This window comes from Maniola hyperantus, chromosome 2 (genome assembly GCF_902806685.2).
Source record: "Maniola hyperantus chromosome 2, iAphHyp1.2, whole genome shotgun sequence".
Lineage (NCBI taxonomy): Eukaryota > Metazoa > Arthropoda > Insecta > Lepidoptera > Nymphalidae > Maniola > Maniola hyperantus.
In genome coordinates this window covers 17,886,125-17,909,542 of record NC_048537.1, presented here as the reverse complement: position 1 = coordinate 17,909,542, position 23,418 = coordinate 17,886,125, and the positions used below count along the sequence as shown (strand labels likewise).

Sequence of the window (23,418 nt, the reverse complement as noted above, 5' to 3'; positions counted from 1 at the left end):
ATCGCATTTTAAATCTTTAATGGCACTTAAGAGTTCTCTACCTTTTGTAGTAGTCAATCTGGAGCCCCAAAAGGTATTTTTCGCGTTAAAGTCACCTCCAATAATAAATCTATGTCCAATTTTCTCGAGGAAGTTCACATAATATTCTTTTGAAATTGAATGCCTTGGGGGACTATATATAGCTACTACCGAAAATTCGTATTTTGTAGTTTTGACCTTCACAGCTACTGCCTGAATCTCCTGTTCCTCATATTGGAATTCTTGATAATGGTACAAATTTTCTTTAATTAAGATGGCACTGCCGCCTCTCGCTGTATTATTTGGGTGTATGGCATGGTACACTTTATAACTGTTAAATTTAATAAAATATTGCTTAGTAAAATGTGTCTCAGATATTAGACAAATATCAATCTTTAGTGTATCAAGGACTACTTGTAGCTCTTGTTGATGTTGTAGTAGTCCGTTTGAGTTCCATGCAAATATTTTAAGCTTATTATTCATTTTTTCGGCTTATTGGTAGCCTTATTAGCGCCACTTTCAAGTTTTTGCAATCTTTCGTCAAACGAGGACATGTATTTGAGAATTTCATCTAGTTTGCTCTCCATATTTCCCTGGGGCAGTTTTGTGCTTGGCAAATTTCTAGAGACTTTTTGAGCATAAGTTTGATGTTCACTTTTGTTCGTGTCTTCATTAGTTTTATTTATATGGGAATTAGTAGATTTCTCAGGTTTCGATGAACGCTGAGGATAAGATGAGGATGATTTTGATGATTTTTTAAGATTCTTATTTTTTAGGATCTGCATTTCTTTGGCAACCATGCAACCCCGATAGTTAGCAGGGTGCGCTTCACCGCAGTGTAAGCATTTGGGTTTTTCTTCTGCTGGCTTAGTGCAGTCTCGAGTCAGATGTTTTCCTGTACATTTTACACACCTGACCTCTCTGGCACAGTATTTCTGCGTGTGACCATATGCTTGGCATTTTTTACACTGAGGTACCAGTTTTGATGTTTTGATAGGGTGAATTTCAACTTTACACCCTAGAATGTGTTTAATGTCATAAATTTTATTTATATCTTCTACATTATTAAATGTTAGAGTAAACATATTAAGCGGCTCTTTATTCTGCCATCTTAGTTTGTTCACTGCATTTTCTATTTTATAACCCTTGCTTTGAAGGTCTTCAATTATTCTTTTGGGCTGGCATGAGGCAGGCAATTTTTTAGCCATAACACGAATAGGTCTTTCTTGTTTATTCTCATAGGAAGGCCACAGAAATTGATTTTGAGTTAAGATTTTCGTCAAGGATCGGTAGGTGTCCTCATTGGTAACGTTTATTTTGACATTCTTTGCGTTCATCATTTTTAATGTAAAATCTGATGAGGCTTCGGGAAAATTTCCTGACAGTAAGTCAAAAAATGTTTGATAGTTTTCCACACCGGACACCATTATAGGCGGGGGTAGTGGTACTTTCTTAGTTTTCTTTTTTCATTTTTACGCGTTTCTGTGTTTGACGTTTCGAATTCTCTACTCTGTGACAGAATGGGTGACGTGCTTAGTTTCCTTTTTTTCCTACTCTTCACTCTTATCCATTCTGTTTCTTGCGCAAGTTCCTCTTCGTCCGTATGATATTCAGCAGATGGACCCGAACTTTCTTTGTATCCGGACGTATCCATTGGGTTGTTATCCTTATTAGAAAGGAGCTTAATTTGTTTTTGGAGCTCCAAAATTTGCTGCTCCATTTTTTAGTTATAAGCTGGAGTTTTTCATTTTCAGCTTTTTTTTCTGTAAATGCGTTAAAAAGCAAGCGCTCATTTTCCGTTTTTAATTCTATTTTTATATCGGCCATAGTTGCAGGAACCAAGTAGTATAGCGATGATTATTTATTTTATAATAAACCTGACGCGACGAAACGCGGAACTAGGTCATTTTGGCTCACGCACGGCCGCGGCGACGGACGGATCGCGGCGTCAGCAGTTTTCGCTGTTATTGCGGTAAAGACACGGTCGGTTCAAATGAAAACCAAACACTGAGGCGGGGACGAGTAAAAGTCACTATTTTCCTTTAGATGAAGGTTTCTTTGCTATAGAGGACCTACAAAAGTAAGTTTTTAACAGCTAAGTATTTAAAAAACGGTCAAGTGCGAATCGGACTCACACACCAAAGGTTTTTTTAAATTTACATATTACATACAATTACATTTAGAATTTTTTATTATTTATTGCGGCTGTAGAAATACACTCTCTGTGAAAATTTCAGCTCTCTACTTTTTACGGTTCATGACAGACGGACGGTCAGACAGACGGACAGCGGAAGCGTTAGTAATAGGATCCAGCACCCTTCTTGTACGGAAACCTTAAAAAGTGTCTATTTTCATTTTAAATAAATATTCTATTGCAGTGAAAAGCTATAGTGTGCGCAAAATAAGTAGTCCAATTCGAACAAGACGCTAACTGTCTCTGTACCAAATTTCATCAGAATCGGTTTAGCGGATGGCCCGTGAAAAGCTAGCAGACAGACACACTTTCGCACATAATATAATGTTAAGTATGGAAGTAAGTAAGGATATTGTTTATAGGTAGTGATGAGCATTCCCCATAATTCAATTTCATAGAACGGTACTAATAAAATTAAATTAGGTTATTTACAAACGTTATCTTCCATCATTAGTTATGTCTCTTTATCCACAAAAAATAATGATGTTGCCATTTATATTCAATTGCCTCATTTTATCTATTTAATTTTAAAAGAAAATTTATCTTCCGCGCATATTTAAATAAAACTTTCCAAAGGAATGGTACATCATTACACAAAGACGGCTTGTGAACGGTTACTATCAAAATCCTTTTAAATCTGTCTTAAAATGATCTTAAACGACGGAAATGGTGTGAATTTTTCAATTTTTAAAGCTCAGCTTAAAAGACGTTATGCTGTAATTTCCATACTTCGTAGCATCGCTGTTTGCGTTTAAACATTTTTTACGTTTATAATAATAGATATTTATTCAAATAACTTTTTAAAGGATGTTTTCTTATTTTATTTGTCGACTAGCTTATGCTCGCGACTTCGTCCGCGTGGAATACACAAATTTTAAACCCCTATTTCACCCTCTTAGGGGTTGAATTTTCAAAAATCCTTTCTTAGCGGATGCCTACGTCATAATAGCTATCTGCGTGCCAAATTTCAGCCCGATCCGTCCAGTAGTTTAAGCTGTGCGTTGATAGATCAGTGAGTCAGTGTCAGTCATTCAGTGTCAGTCAGTCAGTCATCTTTTCCTTTTATATATTTAGATAGATAATAAGCAAGTTGTTATTATAAAAGGAAACTGTGCCAAACTCGCTTGTTAAAGGGAAACAATATTATTGTGAGTTTTAAATTCTGCCGTCCATAATATTATAACAATTTGCTTTTGTAAACTTAGCTATACAATAAAAATAACTTGAGAGTTAAAGATATAAGATAAAATAATCCTTAGCCCTTGAACTAAACTACAAGTATTCTTTGAAGTAAATACCTATCTAAAAGAAAATAGTCTTCTATTTTGCAATATTTATACCTATTCTAGAGTGTAGTTCAATAAACTAAGTTTCTTCAGCCGAAAAAAGATTGTTGGAGATGCCAGCTATTTCTTTTTCTTTATTTCGCTTCATTTGTATCAGTTGCTGAAATATAAACAGGCGCTCATAAAATTCCGCAGCGGATTCGCGGATGTGCGGACGTTGCGGATGCGGGTCACGTCCGCGCGGATAATGAGCGCCGCACAAAACCTGAGAGGATTCGTGTACGATCGGCCTTGAGCCGTTTAGGCGGATCTGCTAGGTATAATGTAATTTTCCTAAAGTATTGTAACGAGATCCGCTATATTTTCTGCTTGTTTCTCGGATTTTGGGATTTTGCTAAAGTGGGGGAACTCATCTGTCATAGTAAAACTCCTTTACTTTTGCCAGGTTATTGTTAAAAAAATCTGAATTTTCAGGAATGATTAGCTTATCATCGACTTATCAGCGACTTCATCCGCGTGGCCTACACAAACTACACCCCCTGTTTTATCCCTTCAGGGATTGAATTTTCAAAAATCCTTTTTTAGCGGATGCCTACGTCATAATAGCTATCTGCATGCCAAATTTCAGCACGATCCGTCCAGTAATTTGAGCTGTGCGTTTATAGATCAGTCAGTCAATCACGTTTTCCTTTTTTAATTAGATTGAAGATTAATAATCTCTTTATCGAAGTAAGTTGAATTAAACTGGTATTTGACTCATTCAATGTCATTTAACTTATCTGGTCGGGGGGTCTGTCAACGCTACGCTTACTAGTTCGAGGTTATCATTCCAGCGTCTTGGGAGCGGTTCCACCACCACCACGTCGTGACTTGTGACGCCATGGTCTTGCACCACCTGAATCCAGCGACTCCCTGCGGGTCGTCTGATGTCGTCCGTCCACCTAGTGGGAGGGTCTTCCAACGCTGCGTCTTCCGGTGCGAGGTCGCTACCTTGCAGCACCTTGCGACCCCAACGTCTATCGGTTTTACGAACTAGATGCCGTGCCCATTGCCACCTCAGCTTCGCAATCCGTTGAACTATGCCGGTTACTCTTGTTCTTCTATGGTTCCCCCCATTTTCGGTTTGATCACGCAGAAAAACTCATAGCATTTTATAGTTCTTCTCATCATTGATCGGTGTTATTTCCAATTCATTTCCACACTTGTGAATTAAAAACTTTAACCAATCGATATTATTTCGAACGAAAACGAATCCGTTACTCCAACAAATGTCACAGTGACAAACGCATACCGTTGACGGTATAATACGTGTTTGTGACGATATCGCACGTAATTAGTCAGATGAACGGGAAATCGCAAAGCAAACTCACTCCAATATTCGACCATCAAATGAAGCGGCCTCGCCGTTATAGTTAACAGCATAAATCGGTGTTATTTTCAACTCATTTCCACACTTGTGAATTAAAAACTTTAACCAATCAGTTGAGACGTGGACACTGACAGTTGGCCTTGTCCACAAGTTCAAAGTCGCTGAGCGTGCTATGGAGCGGGCTATGTTGTGGGTTTCTCTGAGGGACAAAATCCGTAACGATGAAATCCGTCGGAGAACCAAAGTGACTGACATAGCTCAACTAATGAGCCAGCTGAAGTGGCAGTGGGCAGGCCACGTCTGCAGAACCGATGGCCGCTGGGGCAGACTTGTTCTGGAGTGGAATCCGCGTATCGGCAAGCGCAGTGTGGGACGACCTACAACCCGCTGGACTGACGACCTTAAGAAGGTAGCGGGAAATGGGTGGATGAGGAAGGCAGAGGATCGTGTGTGGTGGCGTGCTCTTGGGAAGGCCTATGTCCAGCAGTGGACGTAACCAGGCTTATTGATTGATTGATTGAACCAATCAGTATTATTATTTACTATCGCAAATGAATCCGATACTGCGACAAATGTCACAGTGACAAATGCATGCGTTATAAGTGCGTCATAACGATTAAATACGTGACTGTGACGATAGCGCGCTTAATTAGTGACATGAACGGAAATTGCAAAGCAAACTCCCTCCGATATTCGGTCATCAAACGGATCGGAGCCGCCGATATACGAGCACCCGAAATCGGAGTTATTTCCAACTCATTTCCACGCTTGTGAATTGCTCCTTGATTTGCGCAATTCGGTGTTTAGTGCCATCGTTAATGGCGGCATAATTATCCTCTTCTAGATGATATTAATGCGTTTATTTGGTATTAAGTACCTTAACTTTTTCTTAGGAAATTACTCTCGAGTCATCATCATGATCAACCCATCGCCGGCTCACTACAGAGCACGGAACTCCTCTCAGAGTGAGAAGGGTTTAGCCATAGTCTACCACGCTGGCCATGAGAACTCTCAGGCATACAGGTTTCCTCACGATGTTTTCCTTCGCCGTTAAAGCAAGTGATGTTTACTTAATTACTCTCGAGTATTTGGTACTATTTTAATAGAAATAATAAGCGATGACAGTTTAGTGGCTGTACTATTTGGGAGGTCCAGGATTCGATCCCGGGCACGAACGTTTTTCGAGATAAAATAATAAATTCCAAAAATATTTTGTAAAAGTTTTGAGTCGATAATTCCAATGTAACTTAATTTATGACTACTATGCCAGTATATACCAGTAGTATACCAGTTCTGCTGAAAAATGAAAATGAAAATGAAAATGAAAATCTTTTTTATTCGTATAAACTTTTACAAGTGCTTACGAATAGTCGGATGCATCTACCACTGGTTCGGAATGCCTTTCCTGCCGAGAAGAACCAGCAAGAAACTCGGCGGTTGCTCTTTTCAAATATTTGATATAGGTACAAGATTATGCCATGTATAAAATAGTATTTGCAGTCTTGTGCGTTGCTGTAACTACAATTTTGGTACATGAAAAATAAAAATAAATTAATGAATAAAAATATATTATACTAGATGTTTCCCGCGACTTCGTCCGCGTGGATTTAGGTTTTTAATAATCCCGTTGGAACTTTTTGATTTTCCGGAATAAAAAGTAGTCTATGTCCTTCCCCGGTATGAAAGCTATCGCTGTAGCAAATTCTGTCAAAATCGGTTGAACGGATGGGCCGTGAAAGGCTAGCAGACAGACAGACAGACGGATAGACAGACAGACACACTTTCGCATTTATAATATTAGTATGGATTTCCAGCTTGTTGTAAAAAACCTTTTAAAAAAGGTAGAATATCCTGCTCTCTGCCTCTTTGACGAGCTACATTGAATATAATAAAACTGTGCTGAATATTTTAAACCGGTGTCGGTGAAATGCTGCCATCGGGGCTTTCGCTGCGCGGTTACCGGCGGCTTTATTTAGATACTACGTGTAAACAAAGGATTATTTAGCTGAAAACCGGCAAGTCCTGGAAAAATGTGTTTGCAAATATTCAGACTAATTCGTCCGTCTGCTAGCTTTTCACGGCCCATCCATTCAAGCGATTTTGATCAAATTTGGTACAGAGACAGCTTGCAACCCGAGGAAGGACTTAGGCTACTTTTTATCCTGAAAACCGGCCAAGTGTGAGTCAGGCTCGCCCAACGAGGGTTCCGTACTACTGTCGTATTTTTTCGTCATTTTGCACGTTAATTCAAAAACTATGATGCATAAAAATAAATAAAAATCTGTTTTAGAATGCACAGGTGAAGTCCTTTCATATGATACCCCACTTGATATAGTCACCTTACTTCGAAAATTGAAAATACAAATTTTTAGTTTGTGACCACAATTTAATTTTTTTTGTGTGATGTAACCACAAATTCATGGTTTTCAGATTTTTCCCATAATGTCTGCTATAAGACCTACCTACCTGCCAAATTTCATGATTCTAGGTCAACGGGAAGTACCCTGCAGGTTTCTTGACAGACCGACAGACTGACAACAAAGTGATCCTATAAGGGTTCCGCCCTAAAAATCAAAGAGTTCCCACGCGATTTTTAAAAATCTTAGTTCACGCGGACGAAGTCGCGGGTATCATCTAGACTCTAGTGCTAGATATAATAATATATTATAGAATGTCGGTACAGTTTTGTATAAAACATGATTTTGCTTTTTATCTACTAAAGTCATCAATGTTTGGCTAAAAAATGTTACCCTCTTTAGGGCGATTTAGAGCTTTGAAAGGATTTGAGAGAAACTTGTCAGACAGCGTGAGTCGGGATTTTTTACGGACTCCGACCATCAGTCTTGGTTTTTCATCGATATAATGGTTACATCGACGGCAAATAGCCGTTTTTAGGGTTCCGTAGCCAAATGGCAAAAAACGGAACCTTTATAGATTCGTCATGTATGTCTATCTGTCTGTCCGTCCGTATGTCACAGCCACTTTTTTCCGAAACTATAAGAGCGATACCTACTGTTGAAACTCGCTAAGTAGATGTATTCTGTGAAACGTATTAAGATTTTCACACAAAAATCGAAAAAAAACAATAAATTTTGGGGGCTCCCCACACTTAGAACTGAAACTCAAAATATTTTTTTTCATCAAACCCAAATGTGTGGGGGGGGTATCTATGGATATGTCTTCAAAAATTATATTGAAGTTTCTTATATATTTTTTTTCTAAACTGAATAGTTTGCACGAGAGACACTTCCAAAATGGTAAAATGTGTGTCGTCGTCGTCGTCGTCCCGTCCCCCCCGTCCCCCCCCCTATATAAGAGAATGATAAAATGATGTAAATGTACATCACCATGTAAACTTCCACCGAAAATTGGTTTGAACGAGATCTAGTAAGTAGTTTTTGATTTATAGTGCACAATGTCGATAAAATACGTTTGTAGTACGGAACCCTCAGCGCGAGAGTCTCATTCGCACTTGGCCGGTTTTTTTACTGTGCTCCCAGCTTCCCTGAGTCCGAAGATATCAATTTCTCTTAATTCCGTTCCCTTTATCCTTTCCATTTACGACAATATCGTTCGTTGGACACACTTTATATCGACCGTTTCCTTTATGAGTTCATTCATTTTTGCCAGAATTAAACTTTATCCGGATCCTTTTTTGTTTTAAAATCATTTCCCAGCATTTGTTTTGTTAAATTTTACGTAGATTTTTTTGTGAACTCTATTAGAAACGACAACTCAACTTGTTTGTTGTTGCTGGGCTTCTCATTCTGAGAGGAGACCCATGCTCAGTGGTGCAACGAACATTGCATAAAGGTATGATTCCGAACCACGCTGCAGGCAACAGTGCTGCCACCAGCTGTCACAGTCCTGTCGCGGCACTACTGACCTCCAGGCCCCATACAATCTCTATAAGCTTATATGAGATTACATTCCGAGCTAGGCAGCAATGTTCCGCTACATTGCTGCCGCGACATTGCTGCCTAGCTCGGAATGTAATGTCATATAAGCTTATAGAGATTGTATGGGGCCTGGGGGTCAGTAGTGCCGCGACAGCTGGTGACAGCACTGTTGCGGCAGCACTGCTGCGTGCAGCGTAGTTCGGTATCATGCCTTAAGTAGGCAACTCGGAGTCAATGCCGCGTAGTAGGCGGAGCATTGACCCGAGTTTTGCACGCTATACATTGCGGGTTTGAAATTAAATCACTAAAAATACAAAATGAGGCAAATGGTTATTGGTATTGGATTGTGTTTAGGTAGTATAACAATAACGCTAAGTTTTTGCTCGCGTTTTGGTTACATCCTGTATTTAGATATGGAGTAAGTGTTGGTCACGTGGCTAGACTTAAAGACCAGAGGTGGACAACAAAAGTTACTCTGTGGAGAGGCCCTCGTGGCAAAAGGAGCAGAGGGAGACCACTGACAAGATGGGAAGATGAGATCTTAAGAACAGCTGGCCCGAAATGGGACCGTATAGCGCAGGACCGAGATAAATGGACATCTTTGGAGGAGGCCTTTACCCAACCTGGGGTCCTTACATGAATAGTAATAATAATCCTAACAATACTAACAACTAAATTATAAGTTCAACTAACCAACTAACAAAACATAGATAATTTAAACTATTGTAAAAATGTAAGGAATAAAAGGCTTTTTTATTTTTATTTTATTTTATTTATTTAAGTGTTAGTCTATTATTCGTAACACACGACTATGGCAGTTGTATTCCAAGCCGTGTAATCCGCTGTGAATATTTCATGTTGCACTTAAATAATAGTGGAATATTAAAGATGGATCGCGCGTATCATCCGCTGCTATTCATCATGTAGCCGTGCGATGAAGGCGCCATCACACTGACTGGTAAACTGACTGATTTACTGCGAGCTCCAATCGCCCGGAGGATTATACACTGAGTGAGAATATGATATCTAAACATATAAAAGGAAAAGGTGACTGACTGACTGACTGACTGATCTATCAACGTACAGCTCAAACTACTGGACGGATCGGGCTGAAATTTGGCATGCAAATAGATGTTATGACGTAGGCATCCGTTAAGAAGCATAAGCTAGTGTAGAGGTGCAACCTCTACCGTTACTTGGCTGGCAGCTATTAGGAAAACTTCGCAGCTGCCACACAACAATATTCAAATTTGGAACGCAGTGGGGAATCCTCCTGGTCACGCACGTTACAAGATTCCACATTCCCTATCATCCGCTCGTCACGTCAACATCTTCTACCATTGTATTATATAAAGCTCGCGAGCCCGTCTGTATTGTACATAACATATCAATTGTAAAGTGTAAAATAAACATCACTATATGTAGCTGGTTCTTCATTACATCAACCCTTCAGCTACACTAGTTATACATACTCTGACAGCATAACACTCCTTTTTTTGAGCAGTCGCGTAAAAACAGATAATCTTCTCCAATTTTGAAACTACTAAAGACGAGTAAAAAGTCTTCTAAAACTAATAATATAAACAGAGGGTGTACAGTCATAACCACAGACTAGAGAAATAAGATCATATCCAGACAGACTGAAAAACAGATGTTGCTATTTTCTCTCAGTTGATGAAAACCCTAACGTGAAAATGTTTGCTGCTGTTACTAAAAATAAGAAATATATTTTCCCGTCGACCATTCCCTTTATTCAATTTCGAAATCCTTTTTAGATACCTACCTATAAAAAATAAACTTTTTTCGAAATGTGTGTGGAGTAAAAACATCCCGCCACATATCTGTTTGTAAAATTCATCTAATCTAGTCTAGTCTATCCATATTTCCATACTAATATTATAGCGTGAAAGTGTGTCTGTCTGTCTGCCAGCTTTTCCCGGCCCATCCGTTTAACCGATTTTGACGAAATTTGCTACAAAGATAGCTTTGAACCACATAGGCCTAGTACCCTATAAGTTTTCTTGACAGACACCACAGACAGACAACGAAGTGATCCTATAAGGGTTCTGAAGAAAAGTCTGACTCACTGACCGACTCTTAGCACTTAGAAAGCTGAAATTTTAGTCAACGGGAAGTACCCTATAAGTTTTCTTGACAGACACGACAGACAGACAACGAAGTGATCTTCTTCTTCTTCATTCTGGGCTGGTTTCCGCACTTAAACGTTTCCGTCTGTGATGTCCGGAAGTGATCTTATAAGGGTTCCTTTTCCTTTTGAGGTACGGAACCCTAAAAAATGACTAAAAACCTAGTTCAAAGTACAAGGTTAATGACTGGTGAAAATAGGAACCCCGCTTCACAGCAACCATTTCTCTCGCAGCAAACACGCGGGGTCCCCGGCTGCCCGCGCCAGGGCGCCAGCCCGCCAAATTGAATTATAGCGCTGGGAAAAATAATAGCGGAAAATGCGGAAAAAGCGGAGAGAAACCACATCTCCATCGATGGAGCACTTTGCAACAAATTACTTTTATCCTACAATGTTCCCGTGAAGGCTTTGTTACTTGTGCAAACAGGTTTTGTGTAAGTAATTGAATAGTTTATGAATCCTTTTAGATTTATTAAAATAACACGCATTTTTCTGTTTTTTTGGGTTCCGTACCTCAACAGGAAAAAAGGAGCCCTTATAGGATCACTTTGTTGTATGTCTGTCTATCTGTCTTTCTGTTTATCGCCGTCCAGCTCCACCTCACGAGCCGTCTCAGTGAAACGACAAACCTTAACAATAATACTAAGTTGTCTGGTGGGAGGCTTCGGCCGTGGCTAGTTACCACCCTACCGGCAAAGCCGTGCCGCCAAGCGATTTAGCGTTCCGGTACGATGCCGTGTAGAAACCAAAGGGGTATGGGTTTAATAAAAACTGCCATACCCCTTCCAGGTTAGCCCGCTATCATCTTAGACTGCATCATCACTTACCACCAGGTGAGATTGCAGTCAAGGGCTAACTTGTATCTGAATAAAAAAATAAAAAAAAAAGTTGTTAGTTCAATTCAAATAAGTCTACTATTCAATAAGTATTGAAAAGGCAGTCTTAAAAAATTATAAAACATTTCTAAAATATAATTTCCTGCACAATGTTAGCTTGTTTATGTAAAAAACGGAGTCCTTCTGTTATAAAAATAAACTTTTTTGTTAACAAAAAATATTGAAGTTGTAAAATGGCTGCGAAGAAAGCTGTCCGATGAAAAAAGATCGCATTAAAGTGATATTACAAAAACCGAGTCGCCATCAGCTCGGCGGAGTGGAAAAAAGCTGCGACCAAGAACCTAAGTAAAATAAAAATAGCCTTTATTTAGACTGGACTTTCTTTTTTAGGGTTCCGTACCCAAATATTGTCAACGGGACCCAATTACTAAGCCTGTACATAAAGGAAAGTAGTTAGTGATTACGTTTTCGTACCCAGGGTGCCAACACCTTATTAAGTAAAGCCTCCGCTGTCCGTCTGTCCGTCAGCGGTCTGAATCTTATAAACCGCAATACTTAGGTAGAGAATAAAAGTTTTCACCGAGTGTGCATTTCTATTGCCGCTTTAATAAAAAAATATAAAAAATTACGATGGCCGAAATGGTCACCATGCAAATGAATAAAATATACAGGTTGTAACCAGAAGGCTAGCCAAAACGAAGACAAGTGATAGTACTGATGATTACTGATATAATATCACACCACAAAAAAAAACGAGAAAAAATATAGAAAAATCCTTCAATTTTGTAAAAGTTTACAATATAATGCAAAAAAACCTCTGACTGATGCTAGAGGTCAACGAACGTTGCGTAAGTAGGCCACTCGGGGTAAATGCCGCGTCGTTGGCGGGGCATTGACCCGAGTTTTGCACGCTATACATTGCAGGTTTGAAAAATACTAAATCACTAAAAGTACAAAATGAGTGATTGTAGATAGTATAACAATAACGCTAAGTTTTCGATAGCGTTCTGGTACGTTAGTACTATTATATATTCTGTGGTTCTGGTTACACCTTGTGTTAAAAAGTAGGTACATTGTGTTATGTCTTGTACCTACGAGCGATGCCGACGGTACGGAGAGGAGAGCCGTGCTCATTAGTTAGCGTCATGGGTTGATCATGATGATGATGATGATGATTTATTTACGCCAAGTTAAAACGCTGTCAATGGTACTGATTCTGAGCACAACCTAATTTTAGAGTATTCGCATACTCTTCTTACTAATGTAATATTTTTATTTTTATTTTTATTGAATGGTTTACTAGCGATTTTAACATAAAACTTACTAACTATAATAAATACATAGGTTTTTCTATCATGCACAACTATGTTAAATCATTTAAAAGTAAACACTGCATGCAAATTCCGTACAGATATCAGAGTTACAAAGGGGATAAAAATTTAAGTAGGTAAAGATTCCATTCAGTATGTCTGTAGGTATGGTTAAAAAGTAAACAGTAGGTAAACGTTCTACTGTAAAATTAATAAATATGTTAAAAAAACTAAATTAACTACTAGGTATAATATAATGTTACAATTTTTTTTTTTTTTTTTATAAAATATAAAGGTGTAGTTCATGTTCTGTCCCTTTTTAGCGAAAAGAAAAGGATGCAGATACTCTAAATTTAATGTAGAGAAAGACAACGGAATCGGTGCCAATTATGACACTACTTATTTACTCTAAACTCTATTTCTGAAAATAGTAGATAAGTATGTGAAGGAAGTCAATTTTCATCCATATTTGCAGGATCTATCTAGGAACATCGCCAATAATAATTCGATTACAAGTTTAGTTTCCCCCCCCCCCCTTTCCCCAGTCCTCCGAGGGACTTAAATCAAACTAAGGCTATTACTGAACTAGTACGTTAACTGGGCTGTTTCCAAAATTTATTAACATCCAATTGTGCTAGTTTGCAACTCTATTTACAAAACCTATTGTTGTTGTAAACTTGCAGCAAATTGTCCATTACATGTATAGTCCGCGACAAGTTGAGATGGCAATCGGGGTATGAGGCGTGGGGACGCCCCGCACACCCGCACGTCACACGCGCTCGCCCGCACCGGGTTAGCGCAGGGGCTATGCGGATGTGCGGGGCGTTCCCTCCCCGATTGCCATCTCGACCTGTCGCGTACTATACGTATTGTAAATTTTATTAGGAACATCCTCCTATCTATTCGATCTTAAAGTAACGTTTTTTTTTCTTGACAACTTTTCATAGATTTTTATTTTTTTTTATTTTTAGGAAATTAATTTTATTATTATTTGAGTGAAACTAAAACTTAAAAAAAGTTAATTAAATAAGTAACAGTAAAAATTACAAAGTGGCTTCCAATATGGCACCACTGCGGATTTCCGGTTGGAAAGGAATTACCTAATTCTCGAATTCAAACCATTTTTTTGCTGACACAACTTTCATCAAAAGAAAGAGTTTTGAATTGAACTAAGTTAATAAGTATTAGAAGCTAACTCAAAAGTCTATTCATAGAATTACTAGCTGTGATGCCCGCGACTTCGTCTGCGTGGAATTAGGTTTTCTAAAAATCCTAACTCTTTGATTTTCCGGGATAAAAAGTAGTCTATGTCACTGTCCAGGGTCTTTATTATATCCATGCAAAAATCACGTCGATCCGTTGCTCCGTTGGAACGTGATTGAAGGACAAACCAACAAATCAACAAACAAACACACTTTCGCATTTATAATGACTCGTCCCGTGGTAGTGCTATAATAGAGGTCGTAGGAAAACCTACATACAGCCGTACTCAGAGTAGTTTAACCATTACTTAAGTTTAGTTAAAACGATTCAGAGCTATATCTCTCACATAAATCTGTCTCGTTTTAACTCAATCTTAAGTAACGATTAGCGACTCTGTTAGTGCCTAGCAATAGGCTACTTGACAATTTTTTTAAGTTGGTCTTAAATGGTTAATATTTGTCCTATTATGTCAAAAAAATTAACACTATATTTTTTTGCGCCCTAAAAACCGTAAAACTTTAATTTAAAAAAATATTTTTCTTAGACAGGTGGAAACACTGTCGGCCATGTTTGGCCGATAGATTATCTGTGCTCTGACGTCATGCATTATGCATAAACAACAGTATAACCACAGGGTTATACTGTTGTTTACAAATGCATGACGTCAGAGCACAGATAATCTATCGGCCAAACATGGCCGACAGTGTTTTCACCTGTCTAACAAAAATATTTTTTTAAATTAAAGTTTTACGGTTTTTAGGGCGCAAAAAATATAGTGTTAATTTTTTTGATATAATAGGACAAATATTAACCATTTAAGACCAACTTAAAAAAATTGTCAAGTAGCCTATTCATCTAGATAACTTCTTCTTGTCTTGTTTGGTGGCTGCTAGATAACTTGTTAGCCAAAGTACGGGCACCGATCAGCTAGACGGTCGAGTAGAACTATTTCTCGTTGGTCTAAATCACTTTAATATCAGCGGAGACGGCAAAATTGAGTAAGTTTCGATTGCTAATGTTCTACGATTTGAGCGATTGCAACTTCTCCAACTCGGGAGTCGATATAGTTTGGTGACTTAGCCATAACTTTATCAATCATATTGGACATGTCTCTCAACAAGTTCAAAGTTTTCATGAAACGTAAACTAATTGAAAAATCCTATTACAATGTAAAGGATTATTTAAATGACTAGCTTATGCTCGCGACTTCCTCCGCGTGGACTACAAAATTTCAAAACCCTATTTCACCCCCTTAGGAGTTGAATTTTCAAAAATCCTATCTTAGCGGATGCCTACGTCATAATAGCTATCTGCATGCCAAATTTCAGCCCGATCCGTCCAGTAGTTTGAGCTGTGCGTTGATAGATCAGTCAGTCAGTCATTCAGTCAAACAGTCAGTCAGTCAGTCAGTCAATCAGTCACCTTTTCCTTTTATATATATAGATTATAAGTATTGATAAGCAAGCTTGGGAATGAGTTGCTTAACGGCTTTGTGATAGTTCTAATAAGTTTAATTTATGATTTTGTAAAGACGTGGTGATAATAAAAAGAATACCCGGCTGAGTTCGTTGTGGGCTCTTCTCAGACTTGGACGCGTTTGGAACCCTCTTAGCTTTTGTTTTAAATTTGCGAAAAAATTATCACCACTATATCTTACAAATCCAACAACTGACAATCGAAAAGAGTAATTTATTACCTATTTTGAATAAATCATTTGACTTTGAAATAATATTAGATATTAGCGGTGATAGCCTAGTGTTTAAGACGTGGGTCTCCTACTTGAGAGGTCAGGGGTTCGATCCCAGGTACGCACCTATAATTTTTCGGAGTTATGTGCGAGGAGATCCGTAGGAGAACTAGAGTAACCGACATAGCTCAACGGGTTGCGCAGCTGAAGTGGCAATGGACAGGGCACATAGTTCGTACAACCGATAGACGTTGAGGTCCCAAGGTGCTGGAATGGCGACCTCGCACCGGAAGACGCAGTGTTGGAAGACCCCCCACTAGGTGGACGGACGAGTCGCAGGGAGCCGCTGGATTCAGGCGGTGCAAGACCGTGGCGTGTAAAAGTCTCTACAAGAGACCTATGTCCAGAAGTGGACGTCTATCGGTAGGATGATGATGATGATGATGATGATGTGCGTTTTAAGTAAATTAAATATTACTTGGTGATATTTTAACTGCTTGCGGTGAAAAAAAAAACCGAGGAACCGTGAGGAAACCGGTATGGATAAAAATGCACATAACTGAGAAAAGTTAAAGATGCCCGGGATCGAACCTCCCACCTCCCGAATAGAAAGCTGACGTTATAACCACTAGGCCAACTGGCCACTAGGCCAACTGGCCACTAAGCCATTAGACCACTTGGATCAAGTTTTTAAAATCCTTGTCATAAAAAAAGGTTTCCCCCAGTTTTCCTTAATTGTTTATAACGCACACAATTCCGAAAAGTTAGAAGTACCTTCCGGGATCGAACCACCACCACCACCCGGCCTTCTGAATATAAGGCCGACCATTTAACCACTAAGATCTCACCGTGAAGATTTTTTTAAATCCTTTTCATAGAATAAAAAAGTTTTAAGTACATTTTGAATTTAGTACTTTATACTTAGTTCAAAGCTAACTTACATGTGGTATAGAAGTATGAACCCGGCGCGATTGGAATTAACGAAGTATAAAATGCTCCTGGGTGTGGAAAAGTTTCCAGTGGCTTCAACCACCTGTACCCGTAGTACAAGATTTTACGTCTCACCAAACCAAACCAAATTCGACAGTCGAAATACTTCCGCGTTACAGTGAACTGGATCTTAAATGCCTTGTTTTAAAGCTCAAGTTTGTCTACACTTCTACAGCCCGCGCTCCAAGCGGAAACATTGCGAAATTAAAATCAGTGGCATTGAATATTTGACTTCAATTCAAGGCTGTTTATTTTTTTTTTTTTTTTTTTTTATTTTGTTTATTTGAAAGTAATCAACAGCGTAAATACATAATTATTATTTAAATTTAAATCTAGGTATAACAGAAGGCCAAAAGAGATTACTTAAAATTATAATTAAACTATTTTAACAGAATAGAGTTAGAATAAATGTAGGTATATACAATAATAAAATAAAATTACAACAGTGTGTGTATGATTGTATGTGAGTGTGTATGCGTGTGTGAGTGTGTGCTTATGAGTATGTGTGAGCGTGTGTGCATGTGTGTGTGTGTGTAAATGGGAGTGTATGATTGCATGCATATTAGATGTTAGCTACTTTTTTTTTGTTTTACGATGATAGTTTCTTAATTCCTTTTTAAATTTATTGTTTGATAGGTAAAATAAGTCAAACTCAACTTTAGGTCCATTTTACTGTAACGCGGAAATATTTCGACTCTCGAATTTGGTTTCGTTTGGTGAGACGTAAAATCTTGTAATACGGGTACTGGAAACCAACCGGCGAACACTCTAACGTAGAATTGGAAGAAATCTTAGGCTAAGCGCGCACAAAGAAAATAAATCGTAGCGAAAAAAAAATCGCAAATCTGTGAACCATCAAAATACATTAGCATCCACGCACTGCGAAAAAAAAATCGAATGCGATTAATATTTGCAATTGGGGGTGCGATTCGAATTCGTAAGAATATTTTGTGTAATATGGAAAAATACTTGAGTCCCGCGCACTGCGAAAAAAAATCGCAAGCGCAACGGTCAGTCGATTTTTTTTTTCTTTTTTGAATCCATATTTAGATGTTCATTCTATTTGATATAATTTATTAAATCGTCTAACGTCTTGCTTTCATAGTGGTACAGTATTCACTGATTTCGGCTCCCTGTTTTTCGTGGTGCGCGTATGAATAATATTCGCATTGCGATTAAATTTCGAATTGAACATGCGGAAAAAAATCGCATCGCAGTGCGCGCTTAGCCTTAGACTGCACGCCTGTGCGATCCAAGCGGTGGATTTAGAGGAAGAAAAGTAGAAAGTAATAATTTTGTATGCAAAGTTTTGGTTAAGATGGGGCCAAATTAATATGAAACTTAGGCATTTGAAATATCAGAGCATACCTACATAGAATACCTAGATAGAAGTTAAAGAATTCAATTATTAGATTACCTGATAGAGGCTAGACTTCGTTCGTGTGGATTTAGATTTTTAAAAATCATGGGAAATCTTTGATTTTCCGGGACAAAAGTAGCCTATGTCCTTCCCCGGGATGCAATCTATCTCTGTACCAAATTTCATCAAATCTGGTGAACGGATGGACCGTGAAAAGTTAGCAGACAGACACACCTTCGCATTTATAATATTAGTATGGATGGATAGTGTGAAGTGATATGATCACTTATTGAAACAGCAATGTAGAACCAACCAATGTCAAATGAGGCGATCTTTCAGTGATACACTGAGTTAACAAATCACCCCGCAGCAGGTAAGATCGGAGTCAAAAGCAAACTTGTGATTGAATTTTAAAAAATCTTAGATATTCAGTTGGACTACTTCTAAAATACGTTTCAAAAAGTGACCTAGTTACGGTAGGGGCAACTATAAGAGTACGGCGAGTGGAAATAAGCGAGTATAAAATTCACTTGGGGCTGGCGAGGTTCGGGCTCGGCCATACATCGCGCTGCAGCGGGCGGCGGGCGGCGGCTGGCGATAACTCTCGCGAAGAAATCTTACACACACGCGGATTGAATTGCTATTGGACGAAATTAATCGGAGCTTTGGAACTTGGTGAAAAAATAAAATGTAAAGATCACAACTACTGTTTCATGAAGGAACTATTAGAAAGCTACAATGAATCAAAAGCTTAATTTGCTATAATCCGCTGAAACAGGTAGAAAGAATCTGTATGGTGCAACATGACGCATGCGAAATGCATCGCCCGCCCTCCCATTGCTAAACATGCAGGAAAAAGCAGCCACCAGGCATGCAATACGCACCACCACCACGCAGCACCACACAAATCCCAAAACACACTTGACGCACGTTTCGCCCCGACACCGGAGCATCCTCAAGAGATGTGGTGATGCGTATTGCTTGCCTGGTAGCTGTTTTTCCTGCATGTTTAGCAGTGGGAGGCCGGGCGGTGCATTTCGCATGCTGCATGTTGCACCATACAGATTCTACCTATTTCTGCGGATTATACCAAATTAAGCTTTTGGTTCATTGTATATCATGGACTTCCGCAAAGTAACGCCTGCTTCTATACAATATTAGAAAGCTTAAAAACCTAATAAATTATCAATGTCATCATCATCAACCGATAGACGTCCACAGCTGGACATAGGTCTCTTGTACGGACTTCCACATGCCACGGTCTCGCGCCTCCTGAATCCAGTGACTCCTTGCAACCTGTTTGATGTCGTCTGTCCACCTTGTGTAGGGTCTTTCATTGATGTCGCCTATTTACATTGAGGGGTCTTCCAACGCTGCGCTTTCCGATGCGAGGTCGCCGATGCCGATGTAAATTTTTCGAACTTTACTGATGTAACATATTATAATGGTGATGATTCATTCAAAATACGCCCAGGTCTGAGAAAAGCCCGTAACAAACTCCGTTAGAATTTTTATGTTGTTCCAATAAATTTATATCCAAATCTTCTGCACGTTATATCGTATGACAGATAGAATATAACTAGCAAACATTCGAGAAACTATAAAACTGGTGGCAAGTGGGAATAACGGTATATGAAATGTAGTCGAGGACGCCGAGTCGCTAAAGTTGGCGGAGTGGCTATCTGCTCACCTGGAAACGAAACGGCCATAACTCATCCGTAGAATTGGGCCAAATCTGAGACTGTTCGCGTATACCTACCTACCTACTCCCCTTTACTCTTTCAGTTTAGAACTATACTAGCCCGTCTCAGCTTCGCTCGAGTCTAAATTTTTTAAAGCGAAAAATTATTGTTTTGAAGCGTATAGTAGATACTAACAGCAGTAAATAAGTATTCTACTATAAGATTACAATTTAGCTTATGAGTGAAGCTAATAATTAGTGTTATATTAACCTACGTGATCAAAATATCAGAAATGAGGAGATCCGTAGGAGAACTAAGTAACCGACATAGCTCAACGGGTTGCGAAGGGCTTATAGTTCAGAAAACCAATACACGTTGGGGTCCCAAGGTGCTGGAATGGCGACCTCCCACCGGAAGACGCAGCGTTGGAAGATCCTCCACTAGTGGACGGACAACATCAGACGAGTCGCAGGGAGCCGCTGGATTCCGGCAGCGCAAGACCGTGGCGTGTGAAAGTCGCTACAAGAGACCTATGTCCAGCTGTGGACGTCTATCGGTTGATGATGATGATATTAAGCTAAACCTTAGCCTAAACTTATAAAAGTACTTATACGTAAGAATCGGTCCATTGACATATCACGCGGGTGACGTGCGAGAGTGCGGGGCGCGGGGCGCGGGGCGTCTCTCGCCTCATACCCCGATTGCCATCTCGAGCTGTCGCGGACTAAGTATATCTTCAAGTCTTTCACTGTGTTTTTATCTAATTTTGGATATAAGAACAGAACATGAAATTCTCTAAGGTATCACCAGTTATAGAACCAAATAATTACTCATATCCCTACTTTGCTTTATGTGTTTCTCTTCAACCGTTATTTGCCGTAATTTAAACTCGCAAAGCTTATTTGTTGTTTACTAATTTCATAAGAGTTTCTCAATGTTTCATCTCTACATCTCTCACCAAGTTTCCGATAACTGAATCTGAAGTATTTCAAGCGTTTTCCCTAAAAACAACTCCCGTTTCGGAATCAGATACATAAAAACTTCAAACATTGGAAACGAAATTTGGACGATCCCATTCATATTTTCCAAGTGGATGGAATATTTTATCCAAAATCCAAAGCGAAGGTTATTCAGTGGAATTGTGAAACTTAATCAGAGGATCGGCATTTCGCTCCCACTGGGAGGGTTGGACGCTTTCCAAGAGGAAGGTTCCCTTTCGAACTTATTCTGTAAGGGTGGTAAACTGGGCGGAATAGAAATATACCCGGATACGGAATAATCTACCACCTTACAAAGATTAGAGGAGAAAAAAAAAAAATAATAATTTTACTTACTTGATCTATCTACCTAGTAAAGAATAGAAGCTAGCCGTCGACTCCCTTGTAATGTATATGAGGTGTTATAAATGAAATTTGCTAGATGTTAGGCAAAATTGTTTTTAATGTAACTTTTACCGGGGTCGCTTAATACATAAGGATGGCTAATAATGCTTAGTTATTCTAGCTTAATGCCAAGACTTAATTTAGATACAATAGAATGCCTTAGGTAGATAGTACATAAATCTATGTTTTAAATTTAAGATGCCATTGGCATGGAATAGACAATGACACAGTAAAATTCATAAAATTGTTTCAAAATAAATGCTCAGTAGTAAAGACAGGGTTCTTACTGTACACATACACTAAGAAGGTTCACTAAACTGTTCCAGGATACAAACATTTGCTTACTTGTAGGTGCGAAGACTGCAAGGTAGCTGGACGGCATCGGCCAAGATCCAAAACTCAATTTATTTGATTCTTCACAACCGAAATGTTTCATTACAAAGATTTTCACCAAGTCTTATCCATAGAAATTAAGTTGCCAACGTGAATGTGCAAAAGAAATAAATACGAAAACCGAAAACTAAAAACGGAAACGCAAACGGAAAACGGAAAACGGAAACCCTGCAACAAAGAAAAACAAGATTATAATTTGTGCTGTGTGAAAATTTCGACACGTGGAATTTTCCCGATCAAACACAACTCACCTATTGAACTCCTGGCCACCAATGGTTTTCAGGGGTCCCCCACAACCCATTATCCTCATTTATTTGGGAAGGTAAAATAACTGGAACTGAAAGGGAAAATCATGAAATTAGGATTTTCTCTAACCAAACGCCATTTTGTCGAATCCACAATTACTTGATTTTTCACTCACCATAATTGATGAAACATTGAAATACGTTAGGATGACTAAATTTATACTATTGTATTTTCCCAGGCGAAGCCATGGGCGAAAAAGAGTGAGATTTTCCTGGAACGAAAAAAAATTCGTCTTCACATGTTGACTCCAGAAAAATTCTAAATCTCACCAATCGGTGTTGCCAGACGCAACCCGAGTGTGCCGCTCTCTATTTAGTTTGATCATGAAGCCAATTCATTTTGATATTTGCGGAACCTAAGGATATTATAAGAACCGTTTTGTTAATGACTTAACAATAAACAAATGATATTATGGTTTTATTTAATTATTTTGTTTTATTTTTACGACAATTGACAACGAAGCAAACGCCATCTATTGTGGCTCGAATGAACTCTGAACATCGACCCACGCGTAGTTCTGCACCTTGATGCTAGGTGGCACCAACATACTTTGAACAAAATTGATTTTTATTAAAAGCGAAACGCTAATTAGTAGTCAAAATTTACAACGTCACAATGGCCCCACGTTGGGCGCCATTTGTAAGGTGGTAAACTGGGCGGAATAGAAATATACCCCGGATACGGAATAATCTACCACCCTTACAAAGATTAGAGGAGAAAAAAAAAAATAATAATTTTACTTACTTGATCTATCTACCTAGTAAAGAATAGAAGCTAGCCGTCGACTCCCTTGTAATGTATATGAGGTGTTATAAATGAAATTTGCTAGATGTTAGGCAAAATTGGTTTTTAATGTAACTTTTACCGGGGTCGCTTAATACATAAGGATGGCTAATAATGCTTAGTTATTCTAGCTTAATGCCAAGACTTAATTTAGATACAATAGAATGCCTTAGGTAGATAGTACATAAATCTATGTTTTAAATTTAAGATGCCATTGGCATGGAATAGACAATGACACAGTAAAATTCATAAAATTGTTTCAAAATAAATGCTCAGTAGTAAAGACAGGGTTCTTACTGTACACATACACTAAGAAGGTTCACTAAACTGTTCCAGGATACAAACATTTGCTTACTTGTAGGTGCGAAGACTGCAAGGTAGCTGGACGGCATCGGCCAAGATCCAAAACTCAATTTATTTGATTCTTCACAACCGAAATGTTTCATTACAAAGATTTTTCACCAAGTCTTATCCATAGAAATTAAGTTGCCAACGTGAATGTGCAAAAGAATAAATACGAAAACCGAAAACTAAAAACGGAAACGCAAACGGAAAACGGAAAACGGAAACCCTG

General features: G+C 38.7%; 1 protein-coding gene and 1 long non-coding RNA gene across 9 annotated transcripts in view; one reads left to right on the top strand and one right to left on the bottom strand.

Moving 5' to 3' along the window:
- Positions 1–10,227, top strand: part of LOC138404294 (uncharacterized) — a 351,188-nt gene extending 340,961 nt beyond the window's left edge. The window contains exon 2 of the long non-coding RNA XR_011238301.1: positions 9,933–10,227. This is a non-coding gene — a long non-coding RNA (uncharacterized lncRNA). The remainder of the gene's footprint in view (positions 1–9,932) is intronic.
- LOC138404195 (zwei Ig domain protein zig-8-like) overlaps positions 1–23,418 on the bottom strand; it is a 452,145-nt gene that overhangs the window by 275,674 nt on the left and 153,053 nt on the right. The window lies entirely within an intron of this gene.